The 13,709-nt window shown below is 38.0% G+C and overlaps 1 long non-coding RNA gene across 1 annotated transcript in view; it reads left to right on the forward strand.

Moving 5' to 3' along the window:
* The first annotated feature begins 9,070 nt into the window (after positions 1-9,070).
* LOC309843725 overlaps positions 9,071-13,709 on the forward strand; it is a 71,190-nt gene continuing 66,551 nt past the window's right edge. The window contains exons 1-2 of the long non-coding RNA XR_014300312.1: positions 9,071-9,713; positions 10,525-10,654. This is a non-coding gene — a long non-coding RNA (uncharacterized lncRNA). The remainder of the gene's footprint in view (positions 9,714-10,524; positions 10,655-13,709) is intronic.

Genomic DNA, 13,709 nt, shown 5'->3' on the forward strand with positions numbered 1-13,709 from the left:
TTCAAACATCTAAATGCATTTATCAGATTGCCTTTGGAGACTGCCTGTGAGGATAGGGATTTGCAATCCGTTTCAAAGATCACAGCATCTTGTTACAGAAAACATTCATACTGTTATGAAAAGAAGTAGTCTATGCTAAAAATATACAAGTGTCACTTGAAATCTGAGCTTTTAAATAAGAACGAGGATATCTGGCCATTCTCCTGGTCCCTGAACTACCACAAGTCTGGAAATGAAGAAATTTTCCTTAGCAGGTAACCAAAAAAGTATGCACTATAATAAAACCTAGCTAACTTACCCTCCATTGATTAAAAAATGTAAAACCATCTTCAAGAGCTGAAGTTTAGTTTATAGTCATTGATTTTGTAATACAAACTTATAAGAGTTTAGAAACTATAAATAAGGGTTAAGTGAACAATATCTTCAGAGGACTTTTGCAAAATTTCTTCAAATATGAAATAGGACACAGTATTTTCAAGGATTTATCTATTCTGACCTGCTCATTACCTGGGATATATGTCTCCTTCAACCCAGTCTTGATCAACTCATATTATGAAGGATTTTATTATACATTCTATCTTCTGCCAGGAATGTTCTTTTCCCAGATACTCATGTGACTTGATTCTTTATTTTCCTTTAAGTCTTCACACAAATATCACCTAGATCAAATAGCATCCCTGCTGTCTCCAGGGCACATTCTAGCTCTCACCCTGTCTTATTATATTTTTTTCTCCTTTGCTCTTATCACGTATTTGTCATTTTGTGCATTTGTTTATTGCCTCTCAACTTCCACTAAACTGTAAACTTTATAAGAGCAGGGACTTCACTGGTTTTGTTCATTCTTTGTTCCCACTGCCTACAGTAACTCCTGGCACAGAGGAGGTACACAACGAGTATTTGTGGAATGAAGGAACAAATAGAATTTGCTTGACTCTGATGCAAAAAAATTGACTAAGGAAAAGACACCCATTCATAAATAACTGATAGAACATTAACACAGAAAAAGACCCTTTCTATTTGTGCCTGATGTTCTTAAATCTATTTGTTGTTTGTTTTTTGCTGGACTTGAAATGTAGGCATCCAGCCAGGAGCCTGCATGCTGACTAATGAGAAAGAGATACAGATCTAGCCCAGCAATATTCATACATTCTATATGCATTCATTTTTCTCTAGTGACATTTTAATATATTTTGGTGAAGATATTCCCAAGATAATGAAGATATGTCGAGGGAACATTGAAAGTGATGAGTCTTTTTTTCCATTATCAAAGACAAATACAGGTGTGTAATATATGCAGAGCATTGAAAGTAGGGAAAGAAAATGAGAGAATCCCAAGTAATGAAAAGAAATTAAAGCTCTCCAGTAATGAAAAGGAAGGCCAAACTGAAAACATAAATCTCTAGACTCAGCAAGGATTTATGCTGATGTGGAGTGAGTGGACCAATGGCTTTCATGATGTGATTCATTTTGAAAAAATGTCATTTCCACTGCCAAGTAGAGTTCATGGTTTAGTGAAAATTTCATCTTCGGTCTAATCACACGAGCCAAATTCTGGCCCCATTTATTCTGATATGAGGAATGAACTAATTCCTGGGCTTATTTGTGAGATTCTAGGAATAATAACAAGGAGGGGTGGTCACAGCTAAGGTTAAGATCTTAGTATATTTATTTGTATTAGGCCTTACGCTATACACTGGAACTTGTGTGCAATATGACATTAATAACACAAAACCCACTTAATTCAAGACTATTTTATACTTTTTCTAAATGACTGAGAAAGATATCAACTCACTTACATTGCAGTCCTGATGGTCAGCCTGTAGGATATATGACCATGCATTATTTATAGCAGAAGCTCGTAGAATAGCAGCGTAGGGGAGAATGTAGACAGGTCATTTTCAAGCAAGACCAAATCTGTGTCAATTTAGAGAGATTTTGCCAGATTTTGGGATTGGGTTTTAAAGAACCACTGTCATTGATCCAAAAAAATTTTTTTTAATTGATCATGTTATGGTAAATTAAGTAGGACATATCCTCTAATACTGGATATATAATAGCAAAATTAGGGCAAGTAGTTCACACAGTTTATACCTGAGGGTATTGATGATTAAAATGAATCCAGCTATTTTCTTGGAAGGAGGGGAAATCTCTCTGGTTGGTAAATTAGGTAGTAGTAGCTAATAAAAAAAAGGACGAATGGATAAGGAAGATGTGGTCCATATACACTATGGAGTATTATGCCTCCATCAGAAAGGATGAATACCCAACTTTTGTAGAACATGGACGGAACTGGAAGAGATTATGCTGAGTGAAATAAGTCAAGCATAGAGAGTCAATTATCATATGGTTTCACTTATTTGTGGAGCATAACAAATATCATGGAGGACAAGGGGTGTTAGAGAGGAGAAGAGAGTTGGGGTAAATTGGAAGGGGAGGTGAATCATGAGAGACTATGGACTCTGAAAAACAATCTGAGGGGATTGAAGTGGCGGGGGTGTGGGAGGTCGGGGTACCAGGTGGTGGGTATCATAGAGGGCACAGATTGCATGGAGCACTGGGTCTGGTGAAAAAATAACGAATACTGTTTTTTTGAAAATAAATACATTGAAAAAATTTAAAAAAAAAGTCATATAGTATAGGCCATCCTACACTGGTCTGCTCTATCTTGGGTGTCACATATTATGCAGTAAAATTTGACTTCAGTATTTTTCCAAAAATTAGGGATTGGCTATTTAATTCGGTCACTAATAAACTGATGTCTGATTCTTGTGGCTGGAATAAGTAAATATTCACAGAAGTAAAGAAGAAAAAATGGAAGCCAAAGAGTAGATGTAAATATATATGTACAGGACTGCAATAATGTTGGTTGTTTTTGAACTGAGATCTAGGTGAGAATTGGGACTGCTTAGTACGGTCCCAGATGACAACAGCCATTCAAAACGTCTTCTGCTGAAAAATTGTCTACCCTATCATCTGTGGGAAAGAACTAAAAGCCATAAAGTTGACTCAGCAGGTATTTCGAAACTCAGTAGGTAAAGTTATTATACTCAATATTTTAACACTGTTATAAACCAAAATGTCCTTCTCTGGAGAGATCCTCTATATGTATATCTGCCAATAAGTCTCTCAATTATTATTGTAGCTTTACCCAGGTTTTGTTTGTTTACAGAAAATGGTACACATTGATTTAGGAAGACATCTCTTGTTTCAAGCTTTAATCAGTATTTCCATTTTCTCTAGTTTGAATTCTCCCAAAGTGCTCAAATTCCAAAAGCAAACATAGAGTATGAAAGAATGAATCTGGACCTAAAATGCAATATATATTTGAAATCTTATTCTTCTTATCAAATGATAAGAAGAATCAAATTCATCTTATCAAATGAGTAGAACTTCTGCTAACATAAATAGAATGTCTTCCAGTATGATATTTGATCAATATAATATTCTTTCCTTTCTAAAGCTAAAATTAATTTAGCTATATTGTTATTGGAATGAAATATGCAGAATAGAAAACAAAATATAATTAAGCCTCAATAAACTTTCAACACGACTTTCTCTAACAGTTGCATATGAAAAGAAAAAAAAAGCAATATAAAGGCTTGTTTTCCTGAAACACCATCTGTTATTTTTGTTTGAATCAAGCTCAATGCTCAAAAGGTTGTGGATACTGTGCAGTAATTAGCACCATTATGGGAAATGTTGTTACTTCTATGTATTGGACTTTCCCAATTATACAAATACAGAATTCCAAAATGATCTCTTTTATCAGAGGCCTAACTAAATTCCTTGCTTGCACTGTAATATCAGCAAAGTTAATATTGGATTGTCAGTTTGTGCGCTCTGAGATGCAAATAAAATACAAGCTTGTTTTGCATATTTTCCATCTAATTGTTGTTTTCTTTATGTCATATATAGGGAGACTGAAGAAAGTGGTCATGAAATTGCTATCAAATACCTATAAATTATATTGATTTCTCTACCTTAGGGAAATTAGTTTTCTTATAACTAATAAGAAAATTAGATTCCTTTCCCCAAGGGGAGGCCAACAAATTTCAAGTACTTTTATATATTGCATAAATATCAGTAAATGCTTTATAATGTCATCTCCCCTCTGTTCTTTGGGAACGGTAGTCTAGAAATATTTAGTTCATGGCATGTGGTTATAGATATTATACATGAAGGCTATATCTGTTCTTTAGCTTACAATTCAAATGACGAATTTAAGATTCCTCGTTCTCAAGCATTGCTCTTGTGATATTTTTTAAAAAATTAATCTTGAATCAAAACCAGATAGAAAAGTAAATGGGGTTTAAAAATAGGCCGAAACCACTCAGATTAGGGCTTTTACCCTATGAATTCCGAGAGTCGAACGTTTGAAAGTTCTCAAGGCTCTTTAGAGTGCAGCAGGAGTCTGGCCATGAGTTTCATCAGGACCACTGCTATATCCGAGATTGCCACCTGGTTAAGTCATCTCACGATAATGATGAGAGCTAATGTAAGTGTAGACTTGGCATGTACTGAATGCTTTATTTAAGTAACTCATTCAATTATGATAACAGATTCCTTAAGGGAAGGTGCCATTGTTATCTCCATCTCAAAGGTGAGAAAAAGGAAATTCTCTGTGGTCCCAGGATGTAAGTGGCAGATCAGAGCCATGGCAACCTGGCCTCAAGGTGAGTCTGTGCTCTTGGCACCTACCGGAGATGGCAGTTAGCAGCTGAGGTTTGCCTTATGGCCATCTTCATGGGCAGACATCATGAAGGAAGGCCAGCGTGTAAGTGAGGGCCATCTCTACAACAGTAGTAAGCCCTTAGATGGCACTAGCTCTACATTGAACACTTTACATACATCAGTTTAATCTTCAAAACACTCCCCCCATCAAGAGTAAGGAATTCCCTTAATTTTTACTTTATAGTTGTAGAAAGTGAGACGCAAAGAGATGGAAGAGCTCAGTTATCTCTGCACTATAGTGGCAGAGACAGGCTTTGAATTCAGGTAGTTTGATTCTACACTGTATATATTCTTTGTCGTTATGGGATATTGTATCATGTCTTGGACATTTCAGACCTTCAGTAAATAATGGGTAAAATTCAATTTGTGGGAGTTAAATTTAGAAGAAAGAGGAGGAAACATGAACTGCCTTTTAAAAATTAATATTGAAGAAGCACCTGGGGGCTCAGTTAGTTAAGTGTCAGCCTTCGGCTCAGGTCGTGATCTCAGGGTTCTGGGATCAAATCCCCACAACTGAACCCCATAATCAGGCCCCAGTCATCAGCTCCACATCTGGCTCTGCATGGCTCCCTGCTTCTCCCTATCCTTCTGTACCCCTCCCCCAGCTATTGTGGTAGCGCCCTCAAAAATAAATAAATAAAATCTTTAAAAATAAACAAAATAAAATTTAAATTTAAGGAAAAAAAAGGAAGAAATACATACAGAAAAATCAATGAGAGTAATATACGGGCACTCTATAATTTAATCTACATTTACCCTCATTTTAGTACTTGTTACAGGTTGAATTGTATCTTCCACAAAGTTGTATGTTGAAAGCCTAACCCTGAGGACCTCCGAATGTGACCTTATTTGGAGACAGGGTCTTTGCAGAGGTAATCAAGTTAAGGTGAGCTTTGTAGGATGGGCCATGATCCAATATGACTGTTCTACGTTAAGAGAAGGAAATCTGGACACAGATACACACTGAGGGAAGACAATATGAAGACATCTAGAGAGAAGATAGCTATATACAGTAGAAAGAAAGAAGTGTGGAACACAAAAAGCCCTCAGAAGGAACCAACCTTGTTGATTAAGTTTGTTTCAGACTCCTCCTCCCTGGAACTGTGAGACAATAAATTTCCATTGTTTAAGCCACCCAGCTTGTAGTACATTGTTAAAGCAGCCCTAGCAAACTGGTGCAGTACTCTTGGATCAAAATGGGCAGAAAATCATTTCAAACAGCTTAGCTAAAAGATAGAATATCAGGAAGGATACTAGGACATCTCATGGACTCCAAGAAAGTCTGACACCCAGCCTCCAGTGTACAGAGACTGGAGGGTCCCAGAACTCTGGCAGAATTTCTGAGTCTCATTCTCCCTGCCTCACAGGCTATAGCATCTCTAATTTTTCTCTTTTTTCCTTTTTCTACACACACGACTGCACCAAAACCTACAATGGTATCTGTCCCCCCAAATTAACAAAAATATTTATTAATAAGTTGAAATCTCGATTCTGAACTCAGAAGAGATAGACTCTGATAGGCCTGAGCTGAGTAAAGTGTCCATCACTATTTCAATCCACTGTAGTCAGGTGGCAGGGTTGTGTAGGGTAAACACGGCTTTGGGGAGCAGGGCCCCATTATGTTTCTTATGGGGTCTAGTCACTTTTATCATCCCTAAAAAAATTTATTAAAAATTATGAAATATGATCATAGCGAGATGGAGATTATTGTCAATTAAACATTTTCTTTGACATGAAATTAATTTTTTTCTTTTTGATTTTAAAGAATGAAGACATTTTCATGGTCCCCTAAAAGTGTTGTGGTCCCTAAACAGTAGGGCTATTCTGCCTAATATTGCTTTTTTGATGAAGTAGTCTTTTTAGAGCAAGAGGAATCTAGATAACTACACGTTCCTATTTAGCTAGTCTTTCTTTTTTTTTCTCTTTTAAAAGATTTTTTTCTTTTGTTATTTTTTATTTCACAGGGAGAGAGATAGCAAGAGAGAGCCAGCACAAGCAAGGGGAGCAACAGGCAGAGGCAGAGAGACAAGCCGACTTTCCACAGAGCAAGGATCCCAGGATCCCAATGCAGAGCTTGATCCCTGCATTCTGGGATCATGACCTGAGCTGAAGGCAGATGCTTATTTGACAGAGCCACCCAGGCACCCCCAGCGAGGCTTTTCAAAGTCTTTCCCAACACTTTTCTTTTTTTTTTTAATATTTTTTTTAAAGATTTTATTTATTTATTTGACAGAGAGAAATCACAAGTAGATGGAGAGGCAGGCAGAGAGAGAGAGAGAGGGAAGCAGGCTCCCTGCTGAGCAGAGAGCCCGATGCGGGACTCGATCCCAGGACCCTGAGATCATGACCTGAGCCGAAGGCAGCGGCTTAACCCACTGAGCCACCCAGGCGCCCCCCCAACACTTTTTCAATAAGACACTTTTAACTTGTGTTGTTGATTATGATACAACCAATATTAATGTTGGAGAGGATATTTTCCTTGTATGTTCCTCAATGTAAATGCCTTTCAGATTTATAACCAAAAGTTTTTAACTTCCAACACCTGATTCCTATATGGTCTCAAGGGTGTAGAATAATCTTGATGCTTATGAATGGAAAAGACTTGGGGTAAATTATTTAAGCTCTTGGACAAAGCTGAGTATTTTCAAATCCCTTCTCCAATACACAGGGTTATATTTTATTAGCTATATGCATGATAACAATTCACTGAAGCATATGCCATTAGTCCATCTTTCATAAGTAAAATAAATCAAGAAGTCTACTTATTCACTAGGAAATACATATATCTTGCCTTTAAGATGACATTTAATTATGGGTCAAATTGAACAACTGTAGAGGTATATTTTCTATGCTAGAGGCATGAAGAGGCTTCTAAAACTTCTTCAACTTCTCTAACTATTATGTGTCACTTTCGAGTCCTTTCATCTATGCTAGCGATAATGATAGAAATGAAATAACAAAGACAGGATGATAAGTGGGTTTCAAATCTAATAGGTTGCTCATATGACTTGATTGAGGATAAGCATTTCACCTAAGTGACTATTTCAAGAGGGACTACTATCATGTGACTTGAAATACCAGGGAAGCACATTTTGAAATACCCAGGAAAACCATCACAGCTCTTATAGAGTTGTGGGTTACAGAAGAAACAATAGTTTCACAGAAACTGGGTGGCCTATTTTGAGAAATCAAATCAAAGTAAGGTTCTGTAAAATGCCACTAGAGTTATACCTTGGAGCCATTGTGGGTGTTAGCAGGTGTTGGTTACTCAGTGCCTTTTTAGGCTATATGCACAAATGTACACTGCATTCACCTTGACAGCAGAGGATCATTCTCTACAATAATAAGTATGAAAAGGTAGAGCAGAATTATTGTTGCCTTGAAGTCTTACTCAGTCTGGCACCCTGATGAATTATGAGGGTTAATTTTATATGTGAACTTGACTGGGCCACAAGCTCCCCGGATATTTTTTCAAATATTATTTTGGGTGTGTCTGTGAGGGTGTTTTTGAATGTGAGTAATGCTTGAGTTGGTAGACTGAATAAAGTAGATTATCCCCTTTAACGTGGATGGACTTCATCCAATCGGTTGAAAGCCTGAATCGAACAAAAAGTCTAACCCTCCCTCCCACCGGACTGTTTTGTGCCGGGGCATCAGTCTTTCGTCGGCCTTCAGCTTCAAGTAAAACACTGGTCCTGCATGGGTCTTGAGCCTGCCAGGTTTTATACTGGAACTGAAGCATCAACTATGCCATCAGCTGTCCTCAGCTTCCAATCTGCAGATCTTGGGACTTCTCAGCTTCGGTAATCACATGAGCTAATTCTATATAACACATTTCTTCATACATAGGTAAGATATATGTCTGTCCGTCTGTCTATCATCTCCTATTGGTTCCGTTTCTCTGGAGACCCCTAATATAATAAGTACATATTGAGGAAAGCTCAGTCTAAATTCCTGCCTTGTAACCTACGAAATATTTACTCTTTATAACTTGGCCAAAGTGAGACTAGCCTATTGTAGGCTATCGAAAGGATTTATTAAGAAAAAAAAAAAAAAAAAGTTGTTATGACTCCCATGATCAGGCATCATTTCAGAGCAGCAGCTTTTGCTTCAACCTAGTCATCCCGTTCAAAACTGAACTAGATTAGAGCTTTCAACCTAGTGGGTTGCAGCACACTTCTGCATTGTTTATAGGATACCATGAAAAGATGAAACTCCAAGGGTGCAGCTGAGAGGCAGCGGAGAAGGTGGGTCAGGGAAGGCGCACCTGCTCTGTAGGCGTCCACCGGAAGCAGCGCCCTCCTGCGTCCACCGGAAGTAGGCCCTGTGCAGTCAGGGAGGCGCCATTGAATGGCGCCACAGCTGAGGGAGACGTGTGTGTTAACCAAGGTAAAGCTGGAAAGCGAGCTGAATGAGTGGGTGGCTGACCGTGCCCTGGCTGGCATGTAAGGCGCCATGGCACTTCGGCCACGAGGGCAGTGCCTGGATCTTGCTGGGAGTGTCTTCTCAGGAACTGACCAAAGGAGATAGCGTCTTTGGGTTCTCCCAGTATGGCGAGATTGTTAACACGAATCTCACACGGGCCCGGAAGACAGACAAGTTTCAAGTTCAGTTTTACCCGCTACGAAGACCAGTCGAGTACAATTTTGGCCGTTGACAATTTTAATGGACGCAGGTCCCTCACGTGTTCCGTTAACAGCCCCCCTCAGCTTCAGAGGGTGCGGGTGACGTGACCAGAGAGCTCTGGGGGAAGGGCTCTGGGGGCTCAGACCGCCCTCATCGAGTCCATCTGAAATCCCCAGTGACGAAACACTCTCAGAACAGCATAAATTAGAAAAACAGAAAAGAAAGAAGACCAGAAAGGAGGCCGCTGTGTGAGGGAAAGATGAAGTGGGACAGACTGAGCAGCCAGCGTTCCTGCCCGTCGGAGGCCACATTAAAATGAAGAAAAGCGTCCCAGGTTCCTTCTTAAACCTGCCCCGGTGAAGTTGGGGTCTATGGCAAGTCAGAAGCCCCAGTCCAGGTGCTCTGAGGCCGCGGGCAGCTTAGAGCAGTGTGCGGAGTGGGGGGCTGAGGGAGGAGAAGCCGGCTTGGGAGTCCAGCCGCTTTCCACAGGTGGAGGAAGTGGGGAGAGAGCCCAGGTAGGGGCAGAGATGGAAGCGCAGAGGCATTCTAGGAGGAAGCGCAGCCCAACATTCTCCAATCCCAGGGACTTAACAGCCAGACCAAAGCTGTGGCCTGCTCAGTTCTTCATATTTTTAAAGAAAACATGACATTTAAAATACTATGGGCTGGAAGTCGTTACTAATTTTATAACTGCTGTAAATAAAGTAACTGGGACAGAATTTTCTTAAATTTTGAACCCCCCCCCCTTTTTTTTTTTTTTATCCTGGAGCCATTTAGAATTTTACAATAGTTGTGAAATTATCTTACTGAATTTGTATGGCTTCTTTTGTAAGCTCCTCAAGATTTTTTTTTTTTTTAAGATTTTATTTATTTATTTGAGAAAGAGAGAGTGAGAGACAGCAGGGGCAGAGGGAGGGGCTGAGGGAGAAGCAGGCTCCCTGCTGAGCAGGGATTGGGGGGGGGGGTCCCGACAGAGGATTCAATCCTAGGACCCTGGGACCATGACCCTAGCCTAAGGCAGATGGTTAACTGTCTGAGCCCCCCAGGCACCCGCTCCTGTAGATTTTGCTGCCTAAGATTTTTAAGAGTGGTGACCTATAGTTGTTCACCATGTAGGAACCACTCCCATGGTATCCTGCTAACATACTACCATTTTCTGCAGAACAGGATTTGCAAAAGGTTAAAAGCACTGACCCAGATAACCTCTATAGTCTGTTAGAGTTCAAGCTTCTCAGGCTACAGTGGGAGAATTTCAGCCAACGTAGAGGGGATTTACTGCTATCATACAGTTTTTCTTGTAAGTAGTAAAAAATATTTAAAATATTTAGGGTCCTGCTTTTATATGATTTTATGTTTTTAATAGTAATAGTAGGGTTTTGTTTTTCCCCACTGTAACTTTAGCTAATGATAAAGGGCAAAGGATATTCTTATGGAAAGGAGTATCAGTTGAAGTACATAATTAATCATGGGGGATTGAAAGTAGATATCTGTCATGGCACATTCTTGCTATTTTCTACTTCATATGTATATATACATGTATATACATACCATCTATCTATCTATATATATATAAAATTCAAGAAAGTATGATATTTTATTCTGTCTCACAAGAAGTTGTTTTATCTGCTAGAGAGCTTGGGATATGTAAAATGATAAAGCATAATTGGAAATGCAAAATGTTTCCTGGATTCTGTTAGTATTTGATGTTTGATTGATGAGTGTTTCATTCCCATTTGCAATTTCATATTCTACATATAGACAGAACTCCGTGTATGAACTTGCAGAGGTTGCTACTTCAGATGGAAACCTTAAGCTAACCTTTTGGAAATTGCCTGTCCATTTTAAATAAGAAAAAAATCCCCAAATTCTTATATATCTTGAATGATTTTGAATATTGCAAATTTGGGTCCATCATTCTTTATACAGGCATACCTAATTGTGTTCGTAAATACTGTGCTTTTTAAAAATTGAAGGTTTGTGGCAATCCTGCACTGAGCAAGTCTAGTAGCACCGTTTTTTCAATAGCATTTGCTCACTTTGTGTCTCTGTGTCAAATTTGGAAATTCTCACAATATTTTAAACCTTTTCTTTATTATTGTATTTGTTATGATCTGTCACAGTGATTACATCTTGCTGAAAGCTCAGAGGATGGTTAGCATTTTTAGCAATAAAGTATTTTTAATTAAAATATGTGCATTTTTTAGACATAATGTTATTGTATTTTTAATAGACTACAGTATAGGGTGAACTCGTATTTATATGTACTAGGCAACCAAAGAATTTATTTGACTTGCTTTATTGCAATATTTGCTTTCTTGCTGTGGTCTGGGGACCCACAATATCTTTGAATTGTGCCAGTTTAAGAAATGTGTTTGGCCTACAGATTTTCTTTAAAAAACTCTTAATAATTTTGCATTACTCTATTCAGAAGTTACCAGTACTATAAGCAATGGCAGCATTGCTAATCCACATTTACTCATGAATAGAAATTTCTGTAGTAGACATTTACTATGGATTTTAAAGATCTTTTGTTTTTATTTTATTTTTTCATAAAACTAACTAAAAATAGAAAGATCAGAACTCTTTTCATATTTCCACATTTACTTCTAGTATTTGCCCACATATGTGCGTATTTTATATAGTTGCTCATCCTTTATTTGTTTATTTATTTGTTCATTTGTTCATTCAAGAAATATTTAAGTTTCTATGAAATACCAGGGACTATAATGTAGTTGTGGATATGAAAATAAATGTGACACAGTGCCTGGCTGTAGGGGGTCAAAATACAGTGGAAGAAGTGTACATGCAAGCAATAAAATTAGAAGTATGTGAAGAATGTGCTAGAATTGTGAAAGGGAACACAGATGAGTGACTGGGGCAAATTAGGTGAGAAAAGACATTGTGGGCAGGGATTCTAATATGTGTAGAATCCAGGGAAGTTACAAAGTTCAGTGTAAGTGGTAACATGGAATCCTACACATAACAGTGAGAAATGAGGCTGTTGAAAAAGGGATACAAGAAAGTTCTTGCATGCTACCCATACTATTTGAGCTTATCTTACTTTGAAGAAATCAATGATTTTAAAGAGAGTAACATGATGAGTAGATTTCTGAAAAAAAACAAAAAACAAAAAACAAAAAACAAAAAACAAAAAACACATGGTGGGAAGGTGGAGCAAGAATTAGGTTGGGGGAGGAACTGGAAGAAGAAAAAGGAGTAGGAAGGCAATTGCTATAGTTTAAGAGAGAAATCATGAAGGTCTCAACTGTGGCAGTGTGGTACAAGAGAGGAACTGGGGACTAATACAGATTCTAGGAGATAATATTGCAAGGAAGGGGAAGACTCCCAAATTTATGTGATATACAAGCAAAGTATGTGTGGTAGGGAGGGAGTGGAGGCATGCGGGGTGATGACAGAGAAGGTCATGTTCATTTTGCTTTTTGTTGAACTCAGCGAAAATAATGGCTTGATAGTGGCACAGACTTGGGTGTGCTGGGTGGCTCAGTCTGTTAGGCATCTAACTTTGGCTCTAGTCATGTTCTCAGGGTCATGGAATCAAGCCCTGAATGGGGCTTCATGCTCAGTGGGGCAGTCTGCTTCTCCCTGTTCCTCTCTCTCTGCCCCTCCTCGCAGTGTGTGTGTGTTTTTTCTCTCAAATAAATAAATCAAATTCCAAAAAAAAGAAAGAAAGAAAGAAAGAAAAGAAAAGAAAAGGTGAGAGGTAATCAAATATAACAGCAACTTCAAGTAGTATCTTTTGGTTGAGATATATATATATGGTGGTATAGTACATGTTACCATAACTTTAATAACTACATAATATGCCATCTAGTAAATGCAGAATAATTTAGCAAACATGTAAAAGTATTTTTGCCCTAAAATAGCAGAGCATTGAATACATTTGTGCATATGGGTTTTTGGTGGTGTTATGCTATTTTTATAGGATAAATTCTTAGGAACTGCATCATTGGGTCAAAGAAAATGAGTGGTTTGAACCTTTTGGTTTTTCTAAGCCATTTAGCATCATTTATGTGATATTAGGGAATGAATTCAGAAATAAAGAATTTAGCAGGTGAAATAAAATAACAAAATTCTGAACTGAAATTCATAACCTTGGTGAGTGTGCCTAAGTTTACTGCATCTTTTGATTCAAAGTTAATCATTTTTCTTAAATATTCTTTCAAAATAAATGTGGTTCTAGAGTTTGACTTCCAGCAAAAGACATTTTTTGACCTTATAATATTCCTGGTTGGGCGGTATACTTATTTATCTTGTTATTTAAAGTCTTTTTTAAAAGATTATTTATTTGAGAGAGAGAAAGACTGATTAAAAGAACTAGTGGGGCAGAGAGA

This window comes from Mustela nivalis (assembly GCF_964662115.1).
Source record: "Mustela nivalis genome assembly, chromosome: 1".
Taxonomy (NCBI): Eukaryota; Metazoa; Chordata; class Mammalia; order Carnivora; family Mustelidae; genus Mustela; species Mustela nivalis.